The sequence below is a fragment of the Schistocerca cancellata genome, chromosome 4 (genome assembly GCF_023864275.1).
Source record: "Schistocerca cancellata isolate TAMUIC-IGC-003103 chromosome 4, iqSchCanc2.1, whole genome shotgun sequence".
NCBI lineage: Eukaryota > Metazoa > Arthropoda > Insecta > Orthoptera > Acrididae > Schistocerca > Schistocerca cancellata.
In genome coordinates, this window is record NC_064629.1 from 695,412,281 (window position 1) to 695,425,560 (window position 13,280).

Genomic DNA, 13,280 nt, shown 5'->3' on the forward strand with positions numbered 1-13,280 from the left:
TTTAATTAGTTTTAAGTTCTAGGCGACTGATGACCTAAGAAGTCAAGTCGCATAGTGCTCAGAGCCATTTGAACCATTTTTTTGGTCACTATTCATCACACTTACGCCGGTAACGTATTGTTACCGCATTACTCATATTCTATAACCAATGTATAGTATGACAACGGCCAAGAATACACAAAGAGAAGATTTCAATGACTGGATGGACAGTTCATAATCTGGTGGAAAAAAAGGCATGAGGGAGTTTTGAACACTGCTCGTGCAAGTGTACAGTCCAACACCGTGACCACTTAACAACGCCACGGCTGTTCAGCTTGTCTCAGTATTGCGCTTGTTAAACTTGGACCGTCCACTGTTGGTATTCTGCCTTTTTTTTCACAGTTCAGTACATATTCTTCCTTTTTCATGCTTGGTCTGTGTTAAGTTTTTGACGGGCTATCCTCTAAGCCATCTTACCACTAATTCTGTGGGAGTTGCGATGATGAGTTTTCCTTGTCAGATATGCTAATTCACTCACTATATACTGCAGTAAAATTAGATCGGACGTCAGTATTTCTTAAAAGTTGTGATGACAGTAAACCTATTTTGTTGATTTCTCAATAAGTTGTAGTATACTAAATTAAGAATTTTCTAATACAGTAATCCATTTGAGGCACTGAGAATCGTAAGTGTCTGAAGCAAATCACCGTCAATTGTGAGATTGCAGCATTTATTCATGCTTCTGAAATCTTTTGATCTTATGGAGAGTCATGTTTATCTGTGATGTAGGCCGACATTGCATATATGAAAAGTCACGAAAAGCTGTATCACTGTTTTCTTTGATGTTCACTGAAATGTGGAACTGACGGCGGTGTGGCTTAGGACCTTATAGATCTCAGTGCTCATCTCTATTCTAGTCAAGTGACCATGTTGGTAGACATCACAGTCTGGTACACATCACTACTTGAGTTTCATCATTTCCACGAACGGCACTTTGTGTTTGGAGTTGGTTGTTTACTGTGCGGGAATTGTCTTTCGTGTACAGTGTAAACATGAACTATGTTAAATCTATTTTAAGAGCTGGCAGAAACTAAAGTTGTGAGGAAGAGTCATGAGTCTTGGTTGGGTAGCTCAGTCAGTAGGGCACTTGCCCGCGAGAGGCAAAGCTCCCGAGTTTGAGTCTCAATCTGACACACAGCTTTAATCTGCCAGCAAGTTTCACATTAGCTCACACTCCACTGCAGAATGAAAATCTCATTCTGGTAACATAAAAGTAAATTATAAAAAAAAATTTAGCCAGAAATGAACTAGGGCCTCCGAGAACATCCTTTGACTGAGAGAGTGGCAAAATCAAATAAGCGTGACTACAAGGAAACATTTAACAAGGGTAGTATACAGTTAGCAGAAGTTTTTGTGTGGGTGCAGCATAAGAATATCTGATTTTCAGCCCGGAAGTAAATTCGTGAACTAATACATCTGTTAGGGATCTTGTACATTTGTACGAAAAAACGGAAAAGCACAAAAACTCCCACTTACACAAAAGAGCGAAATGGAGAGTTGCAAAAGCTTACACATTATTTCATTATTGCTTCAAACTGTACTTAATTATGTACAAAACCAGGAGCTATGTTGAACTCACAAGGTGAGACGCCTTCTGTTCAGTTCTTAGTACGGCGTTTGGAAGGGACGATCTACCAGCGCAGCTTTATTCGTACAGAGTCTGCTACTGGATGGCTTTCCGTGCTGTCAACACATTATTGTTATATGAAGTATATAAAAAGCTTACAACAGACTGTGTCGCCATCACACCCTTCCTATACTGTATGAGTTGGCTTACAGAGGTCCTCTCCCATCTTTTATTTAGAACTTTTTACACCCTGATCTTTCAAGTCGGTGCCTTGTGTAGTACACTTCATCTACAAGGGATTGGGATACCTCAGGGATCTTTGTTACGTGTTACTCTCTTCTTAAGATCAATCAGTGGCCTTGCTGAATCTATGGGACTTACAGTCTTCCCAGCCCATCTCTCTCCACATTTCATTATATTTTATCATCACATTTTAACATTTAGTACAGGAAAATAAACGTCGCTTTAATGTGGTAAGAAGCATTCACGTCATGTTATGCGACAGATGGTCTTAGCATGTGAGAACGGTGTGATGAGTAAGAGCCATACCATGCTGAAACCTATACAGATTAGCGATTCACTTAAGGGCTTGGCACGAAGGAGTATAACTTTCATCATTTGTATTCACTTTTTAAGTTTTAATATACATCTTCGGCCATGCTTCTGACATTTGAACTCAGAGCTTGTTAATAATAATTTCAACGAATTTCAATCCTCACATAAAAACTAAATACACATTTCAGTTAATGTTGATAGTCGTTGATGGAAACTGTGGTCCAATCACAGGTGTGCCCTCAGCGGCCAGGTGCCAAATGCTAAGATGGCTCACTACTAGTCTGTGATCGTTTATGAAGGAGGCAATACATGACATTTATTCCCTGTAGTGAGAGGCATTTGCAAATTCTTTCCTCGCATACCTAATCTAAGATGCGTTATAAAATGTGGATTATTCGTGTTACCATATTGGTCAGTAGGCAATAGGAATCCTACATCTCATAGCATACATAACTCTTTTTTTTTTTTTTAAAAAAAAGTGGACAAAGCACATTCATTTTCTGTACTCTTAAAACGTTGTTAATATTTACAGATGTTGGGTTGATTAAATGAAAATTGGCATATTACAATACTAAATGCATGTGTGTTGACATATTACACAAACTACTGTGAGTCCTCAACTTCCAGGCAGGAGACACACATCACAATTCCTTCTGGACGTGTGTTACATAGATGATTACGACACAATCTACACTATTGTTTTGGTTTACTTAGATTGTTGTACTTCTGCTTCTGAGTTTAAGCTTCTTTAACACAAACATGGCTTCAAACTTCCCCTGCAGGAGGCTGATCTGTATGCGTTGTTACTTCTTTTATTTTCTTTTGTATAGTGATTTCCACTGACTGAACAATCTGGTTTGATAAACCTCTTATATCAGCCTGCAGTTTCACTGGCTCCAATTCACCTCACAGAAAAAAGTTAGTTTGTAGTGTTTCTTCTCATCCCATCTTGGATGTTGCTGCATGAATATGGTGGTTGCATTGATAGCACATATACTGATGGGAGAGTAAAATGCTGATGGAGACCACCTCCCTGTTCCCCTCTTGAAACACGTGTACTTTGAGGGGATAGGCAAAATAATGTGAACACCTGTACTTACTTGGGAATTGTTAATTAAAGAGAGATTGGGCCCACATTTGCCCTTAATACAGCTGCCATTCTCCTTGGAGTACTGACCTTATTGCATAGTCTCCAATGGAATGTCATGCCACTCTTTTTATGAGAAGGTCTTCTAACTCCTGTACTGACGAGGTAGGCGAAAATATGCTCCAGAGTCTGCACTCCAATACCGCCCACAAGGGTTCGGTAATATTCAAGTCTCGAGAAGACGCTGCAATTCAGTTGCATGCTCCTCATACCACGATTGTACTGTCCATGGCTGGATGAATGGGTGCATTATCGTCCTGCAATATAGCATCGCTGTTGGGGAACAACATTTGAATCAGGGACTATACCTGATCACCTAAAATATTCACATAATCGTTGGATGTAACACGGTCTTTGAGAGTAATGGTGGGACCAGCAGAATACCATTATACGGCTGCCCACGCCATCACACTTCCACCTTCATGCTTGACTGTTGGAATCAAGCAAGCAGGATTGTAGGCTTATTTTGGCGTTCTCCATCTACATCTATACTCCGCTAGCCACCAAGCGGTGTGTGGCGGAGGGCACTATTCGCGCCAAAGTCATATCCCCCAACCCCCTCTGTTCCTCTCGCAGATCGCGCGAGGGAAAAACGACTGCCTGAACGCGTCAGTAAGAGCTTTAATTTCCCTTATCTTTGAATGGTGATCATTGCGTGATTTGAAAGTTGGTGGTAATAATATATGCTCTACATACTCGGCGAAGATCGGATTTTCGAATTTAGTGAGTAGCCCCTTCCGTTCAGCGTGTCATCTATCTGCAAGTGTGTCCCACTTCAAACTTTCAATGACATTTGTAACGCTCTCGCGATGGCTAAATGTACCAGTCACGAATCTTGCCGCTCTTCTTTGGACCTTCCCAATCTCTTGAATCAGATCCAACTGGTAAGGATCCCATACAGACGAACAATACTCTAAGACTGGACGAACTAAAGTATTGTAACCAATTTCCATTGTTGAAGTATTGCATCGCTTCAGGATTCTACCAATAAACCGTAATCTACAGTTCGTCTTACCCGTTACACGTGTAATCTGATCGTTCCAACTGAGATTATTTCGAATAGTCACACCCAGATGCTTGACGGATGTTACCGCTCCCAAAGACTGGGCATTTATTTTGTACTCGTACGTTAATAGGGATTTTCGCTTTGTTATACGAAGTAGGTTACACTTACTAATATTGAGAGATAACTGACAGTCACTACACCACGCATTTATTTTCTGCAAATCCTCATTGATTTGTTCACAACTTTCGTGTGATTCTACTTTCCTGTAGACTACAGCATCATTGGCCAACAGTCTAATGCCGCTGTCAATACCATCAACCAGATCGTTTATGTAAATCTTAAAAAGCAGCAGACCTATTACGCTGACCTGGGGCACACCTGATGTTACACTTGTTCCTGTTGACGTCTCCCCATTCAGGACGACATACTGCTCTCTGTCTGTTAGAAAACTTTCTATCTAACCGCATATGTCATTGGATAGATCGTAAGCGAAAACTACGAGGTGCATTCAAGTTCTAAGGACTCCGATTTTTTTTCTAATTAACTACTAACCCGAAATCGATGAAACTGGCGTTACTTCTCGACGTAATCGCCCTGCAGACGTACACATTTTTCACAACGCTGACGCCATGATTCCATGGCAGCGGCGAAGGCTTCTTTAGGACTCTGTTTTGCCCACTGGAAAATCGCTGAGGCAATAGCAGCACAGCTGGTGAATGTGCGGCCACGGAGAGTGTCTTTCATCGTTGGAAAAAGCCAAAAGTCACTAGGAGCCAGGTCAGGTGAGTAGGGAGCATGAGGAATCACTTCAAAGTTGTTATCATGAAGAAACTGTTGCGTAACGTTAGCTCGATGTGCAGGTGCGTTGTCTTGGTGAAACAGCACACACGCAGCCCTTCCCGGACGTTTTTGTAGCAGTGCAGGAAGGAATTTGTTCTTCACAACATTTTCGTAGAATGCACCTGTTACCGTAGTGCCCTTTGGTACGCAATGGGTAAGGATTACGCCCTCGCTGTCCCAGAACATGTACACCATCATTTTTTCAGCACTGGCGGTTACCCGAAATTTTTTTGGTGGCGACGAATCTGTGTGCTTCCATTGAGCTGACTGGCGCTTTGTTTCTGGATTGAAAAATGGCATCCACGTCTCATCCATTGTCACAACCAACGAAAAGAAAGTCCCATTCATGCTGTCGTTGCACGTCAACATTGCTAGGCAACATGCCACATGGGCAGCCATGTGGTCATCCGTCAGCATTCATGGCACCCACCTGGATGACACTTTTCGCATTTTCAGGTCGTCATGCAGGATCGTGTGCACAGAACCCACAGAAATACCAACTCTGGAGGCAATCTGTTCAACAGTCATTTGGCGATCCCCCAAAACAATTCTCTCCACTTTCTCAATCATGTCGTCAGACCGGCTTGTGCGAGCCCGAGGTTGTTTCGGTTTGTTGTCACAAGATGTTTTGCCCTCATTAAACTGTCGCGCCCACAAACGCACTTTCGACACATCCATAACTCCATCACCACATGTCTCCTTCAACTGTCGATGAATTTCAATTGGTTTCACACCACGCAAATTCAGAAAACGAATGATTGCACACTGTTCAAGTAAGGAAAACGTCGCCATTTTAAGTACTTAAAACAGTTCTCATTCTTGCCACTGGCGGTAAAATTCCATCTGCCGTATGGTGCTGCCATCTCTGGGATGTATTGACAATGAACGCGGCCTCATTTTAAAACAATGCGCATGTTTCTATCTCTTTCCAGTCCGGAGAAAAATAATCGGAGGCCTTAGAACTTGAATGCACCTCGTATTTGGAGCAAGCGACAGTGTGGAAGCGAATCGAACACCTTTCGAAAGTCGAGGAATATGGCATCAACCTGGGAGCCGATATCTAGAGCCTGTTGTATGTCATGCACAAAGAGGGCCCGCTGTTTCCTACAACCGTGCTGTTTTCTGCAGATGAGCTTCTCAGAGTTTAGAAGGGTCATATTTCTGAACAAAAAGTATGTTCCATGATTCTACAGTAAATCGATGTCAGTGAAATTGGCTGGTAATTATGTGCATCCGATTTTCTACCCTTTTTATAGATTGCTATGACCTGGGCCTTCTTCCAGTCCTGTGGATTTTTCCGCTATTCCAATGATCTCTGATAGACGATGGATAAGAATGGTGCTATATTTGTAGCATAGTCAACATAAAATCTCATGGGGATACCATCTGGGCCAGATGCCTTCCTGGTATCTAAGGATCTTAACTGTGTTGCAATCCCAGATACACTAAACACTATGTCAGCCATCCTTGCGCTTCTTCGATAATTGAAAGGCTGCAGTCCTTTACCGTAAACGAGTTTTTGAAAGCTAGGTTTAGAATTTCGGCCTTCTGTTTATCATCATCAGTTACATTACCCATAGTGTCAGCAAGAGAAGGTATTGAATTATTTTTAGTGCTCATAGATTTTACGTATGACCAAAATTTTTTGGGGTTATTTTTAGAATCTGCAGATAAAATATTGCTTTCAAATTCGTTAAAAGAATCTCTAATTGACCTTTTGACAGCTGATTTCATTTCGTGTAATTTCTATTTGTCAGTGGGGCAGTGACTACATTTAAAACGACTGTGCAAAATTCTCTGCTTTCTCAGCAACTCCCTAATATGTTTGTTGAACCAAGGCGGATCCTTTCCCTCCCCTATATTTTTGCTAGGCACATATTTCTCTAGCATGTGGTGGACAATACCTTTAAATTCTGACCAAATATGCTCAATATTTTTGTGTCCCGCAGTGAATACTTGGAGCTGACTATGAAGATATTCATTAATGACACTTTTATTTGCTTTCCCAAACAAGAAAACTCTACGCTGTTTATTTGGTTTCCTTGCAACTTCCAATGACATAGAAGTCACAACGACATTGTAGTCCCTAATACCTTCTTCTACTTCCTCAAAAAGATCAGGTCTGTTTGTCGACAAGATATCTAATATGTTCCAATCTCCAGTTGGTTTTCTAAACAATTGCTCAAGACTGTATGTTAAGATCACTCCTAGAATAACTTCACACGAGTCTTTGCTTCTGCTCCCTGTGATAAACGTGTAATTTTCCCAGTCAATGGACGCCGGATTAAAGTCTCTACCTATAACTAATGGATAATTTGGATATTTATTTCCTATGTACTCAAGACTTTCCCTGAAACGTTCTGCGACGTTTGTTGTGGATGCTGGTGGTCTATAACACCACCCTAATACAATGGTAACTCCTTGTCTGATTGACAGCTTTATCCAGACTATTTCACAGTCCGACCCAGTATCGATCTCAACCGCTCCAGACATAAACCTGGCCCAGTGTTGGAAATAACGAAAACATTGACTTGTTGGACCATATGACATATTTCCACCGATCAGCCGTCCAGCACTTATGTTCCTGACACCATGTTTTACACTTCTTTGCGTTGGTTGTCGTCACTAATGGTTTCGGTACAGCGGCTCGTCCATGAATATTCGCTTTATGGAATTCTCGGCGGACAGTGTTGATAGATGCGGGGTCTCGAAAATGGCTATTGGGCTCTGCAGTCACTTTAGCCACTATAGTTTTGTGTTGTTTTGACACAATTCGTGTTAGCGTACGACGATCTCTGTCATTTAGTTTTGATTTTAGCCCACTATTACGTTTACACGATTATGTCTTTCCATGTTTCGTGTAGGCTGCCATGACTGCATGACTGTCGAAACAGTTGCTCTTTGAAACATTCAATAAGTTGGCTGTCTTGGTTACTGATGCTCCAGCTAATTGGGCCCCAACCATCTGCCCTATTTGGAACTCTGTTAGGTATTTCATTGCACGTCAACCTTGGCCTCTGAATGCAAATACAAAGTCTGCATTACTCACAAACAACCTGCACTGATGTATAGTCCGTACTGGACACACACAGCCAGCGTGACAAGTGCCTTACCTGCATTGTTGACCTTCAAACACAACCATCCCATTACTACCACTGTTCACATTTTTTTGCCTATCCCCTGTGCGAGCCGTTCGATCGGTGGATTCAATTCCGCCTTTAGTGTAATTACAACATGTATTTATATGAGTTTTATTCTTCTCCCTCCTTCAGTGCCTTGTTTATAAAATCAGCAAGTTTTTACTAGGTTTTGTTTTTACTGTGTCGGATACCAAAGTAACTGGTGGCCTACATGCTGTTGAATCTGTGAACAAGAAAACTGATGAGTACAGCTCTAATATGCTTCCTGTTTGACTGGAGAGTTCCCATTGTAGTAACTCTGTAGTCTTTAATATAACTCTCTTGCCAAATCTGCTGATGAGTTGTACTGGTCTGTGGTAATATTTTGACAAGTATTTTTCACAGGCACTGACAGATACTTAACAACAGCTACCATAGCTCGTTTTTTGTTTGGATGAACTCTGTACTTTACCTGCATAGTGTTCTATATTCATGATGTATCTGTTTACTGCATCTGACATGTGTATAAAGATACCACACTTGCCCGGTTTATCCTTCGTAAACACTTTGAAGGGGCAGCGTCCTCTAAACAAGCTGAGCATCCCATCAATGGAGAGATACACTCCTGGTTTATACCGTAGTGGAAACCTATCACCTACTTTGTTGAAAGATTCATGGATTGCTGTGAACTTATCTCATTCTTTTCTTTACTGATGGGTAGTTTTGTCATCAAATCTAATAATCCTGGTAAGTTCCTTGAAATGTTCTCTTGCCACAATACCCTAGTAAATGGGCCAACCCATTACGTTGACCAGAGATTGTTAACAATGACGGAATTGTTCTTATTTCTACCTGTTAAGTACCAGTATTCATATAAAGAGAGACAATTCTTTCTCATTAGTAGTAGTGTTTAGCCTAACTGCTTCTTCATTTGAATGTCTTACTATAACATCCACAATGTCAGATGTAAAAAGTAACACCAAGGCTTCTCCAGGAGATTGGTAAACACTGGCTGGAGTTACTCCTGACTGTTCTCTTAGTATATTTGCAAGAGACCACCTACATTTTCTTGCCTGTGTGATTACATACCTTCTTCCAAACTTGGCCAGTCACTTCCAAGTGGTCACTATCTGAAGCTATATTATCTTCATCTCTAACACATACATCACTTTCCCAGTCTGAATCATACTTCACAACACAATTCTCATCTTCATTCTCACTCCATGGGTGAGACTCTTCATCTAAAGGTTGATTCAGATCTCTTTCTAAAGATGATTCGCATTTTTTAGTCTCAATGTGAACAGCAGAGAACTGAACTAATTCATTAGAAGTATACAAGACAAATAACGGCTGAATGTCATCAAAAATCACCTCTTCTGAAAATAAACATTGTTGAGAATATCAAGAACGCCAACCAAAAAAGAAACAGACTTGCATTGTTGTAGAGGAAGGAAATAATAAATTTTGCATAGAAAAATTCTCTGTAGCACTGAGATCTAAAGGGGTATGGAGGGAGGGAGGGGGGGAGTGATGAACCCACACTGAAAGTTTCATCTTTTTTCTTTCAATGGAGGAGTTTTCTACAAACTGAAGTTTCATACAATATTCAGTTAACAATAACGCAAAGGGAAAATGTTGTATGACAATTACTTGGGCAGAGACTAAGGAACATGAAAAGTTGCAGGTTCAACAAACCCCCGACTTTGGCATCGTAGGCTTAAGGGAATTCCAGATCACTTCTTCTGTGTCACCAGTTCCAAATGGCACGTTAGGTTTTATATTTCTGATAGTATATCTCTGATGTTTTCACCTCTATGAAAACCTTTTTAGGTTTAAAACACAGTTGCTGTGATTTTCCAAACAGGATATGCCTCATTTCTTGGCTTCGATGAATTTGTACATCATTGTAGGGTTTCTTTCAGAAACAGAAGTTCCAGGGCTACAATTCGTTTTTATTTTATTTGTTTACATACCATTTCTTGCAGTATTATCACCTACAGACCCACAAATAGCACTCCCCTTCAAAAATAATGGAAAAGATCACGAAAATCATTGCAGCGATTGAAGTTTCGATCCACAAATCAACATACAACACTTGTTTGAAGACCAGGGAAGGTGGTGAGGGAGGGAGAATAGTATCTCATCGCCCTTCCAGTACCTGCCGTGAAATGTACACACAAATCAACATATGGATGCAATGTTTACAAGGTAACCTGTGAAAATTCCATGCAGACTGACTAACTGAAGTGATAGATTTCCTGCACTTTTTCATCAGCAAGTGCAACAGTTTTCTGCCCAAATGCTAGGTGCAGCATGTCTCTCCTCACTGACTGATCCTTTCCTATAGGCACATCACCATTGCCTTACCTTTCTTTGACTGTCTGACTCCCACAAATGTGACACTATTTACAGTAAATTACAACCACATTGTGACTTTCCTATTCATAAGTCCAATGCTCACACTTTTTTGGTACACATTTTAATGTAGTGTCAGATTAACAATGACAGTATGAGCAAGAGACTACTTGTGCACGCATGATCTGCTTAAGCTAATGTATGAATGCAAGGTGACCACTGCACACAGTAATATTTCCTGCTTAAACAGGCCTCACATTTGAGGCTCTTCTAAATATGTATCAACATATACATATGTGCTACTCCCCCCCCCCCCCCACCCACCTCTGACTCTTCCCATTCCTTAGTATTTTAAAGTTGTTGACAATGTTGTGATTAAAGGTAATCTAATTCCCCACATGACAGTTGCTAATAGGGAAAGAAGTTGACTGGAGTTTTGTAAGAGGGAGAAGCCTCATGTTTATTAGGAATTATTTAAGTAAATCTAAGTAAACAAATGGCAGGGCTGTAGTACAAAATTTTCAGCAATCACCACATAAAGTAGTTTGGTCCCACGGTCTATTTAAACAAAACATCTCCAACATTGATGTCACATTAGCTGCACTAAGAAATAAAGCCCAATGACTTGACCACTGTAAAGAAGCACCACACACTTTGGTTAGCCTGCTCACACTGATCTCCTATTAGCACACCTCTGAGGAAAAATATTGTGCACAAAGAGATTTTTCCTGTAACCGTACATGCACACCTGTGGTAGCTGTAACTATCTATGAGGAAAAATGGTGTGTATCACTTAGGTCATAAGTCCCCTAGAACTTAGAACTACTTAAACCTAACTAACCTAAGGACATCACACACACCCATGCCCGAGGCAGGATTCGAACCTGCGACCGTAGCAGTCCCGCGGTTCCGGACTGCAGCGCCAGAACCGCTAGACCACCGCGGCCGGCTGTGTATCACTTAGAATTAAGTTTAATAAATTATGGAGAAAAAGTTCAAATTTCTTATAATTAGAGTCTTTATTTAAGCACTGTTTACATCACACACACACTCATCTTAATATACACCACTTAAAATCCTTTTATATTTAAAATATTGTAAATACATCAGTCTCTGGTAAAATTAAATATCAAGTACATTTGAGGTTTCAGAGTTCAGAATTTGACACATCTATAACAAACAATATTACCTGTACAAATGTCATGCTACAATGGATACTGCAGCTTAAGTTAAAAAAATGTTTGCCTTTGGCAAGGTTGAACTTTGAACATCACAGCCATATAAGGATATAATGCCCACTGCAATAGACACAAACTCTGACTATATTTTATGTGTTTAATTAAATACCAATATATGGTCTATCATAAATAACACATTTCTTCACCAAGAAGTAAGGAACTATAAAAATACCACTACTGATCACTCCTGAAGGGAGGAGATACATTATTTATCCTATACATCACAGCTTTACATCACAGCCTGAATAGATAATACAAGTGTGTTCATAACTATGTTACAAAACGTATTACAAGTAGATCTTGCAAAAGTTCCATAAATATTGTGGTCTATTAAGTTATTAGTGTAAAAGTTGTTTCTTTATTTCAACTTGATTTTAAAGTGTAAAACATGAATGTCACAGCACGGGTTGGGGATTAACCAATTAGATTTTATTAATGATTAGAGCTATACACCAGAAATACTTACCCCCAAAATGATAAGTGAGACTGATCAACAGGAACAGAGAGCAAAGTTCAACTGACCCAGTATTATCATTTCTGTACAATCAAAGGAGCATAAGGGGTAGTTAGGAATGTGCTGTGCATAATCTGATAATGTTGGAAATCAATATGTTGGAAATCAATACGTTGGAATGTTATAGTGTCCTCTTAGCAATTTCTTTCTAGGTATATTAACTTTCCATTATAGAGCAGAGGATTCAGACAGTATTTCTTAATGAAAAAAAAACTGAACTAATTCTCTAATAATTAGCTTCTTTGAATTAGATTCAAATGGAGTAAGACTCCTGCATGGTAATATAGTTCAATTGTTTTCCAATCAATGGTGTGAGTCACGACTTACATTCACATTGTGAGAAGGCGACATTGGAACAAGAATGGCTAAATAAGGTTTTTAATTGATTACCACAAGACTGTGCTGAAGGGCTACTGGGAGTCTGAAAATAAATAAACGCAACTGAAGTAGCAAAAGTGTTAGTCATCCACCTGTTCAAATAATTACCTACATTTGGAATAAATTTGAAGCTAATAGTCCTGTTACTGATGTGAATAAGTGAAGATACAGGAGAAAACAAAAAAACCAAATTCAGCTACAAGTGTTGTATTCCACCACTTTACACAAATACTGAAACATCTGTGAATCAGCATGCACACAAATGTGGAGTATGGCAATCAGAAGAAACAACCAACTGTAAAAGGTGTAAAATGAATTGCTCATTTCAAAACTACTTACTGTTATGAACAAGCACAGCCTGGACTAAATGTTTCAGTATTGTGGTTAGTGTGGAGACCTAGGTCACAAGGATGAAGGGTTTTAAAGAAATAATAAAAGTGGTATGTCTGATGAGGTGTAAACTATCATAAATATGTGATCTCTGATCTTGTAGACACACATATTCTTGTGGGTATCAAAGTG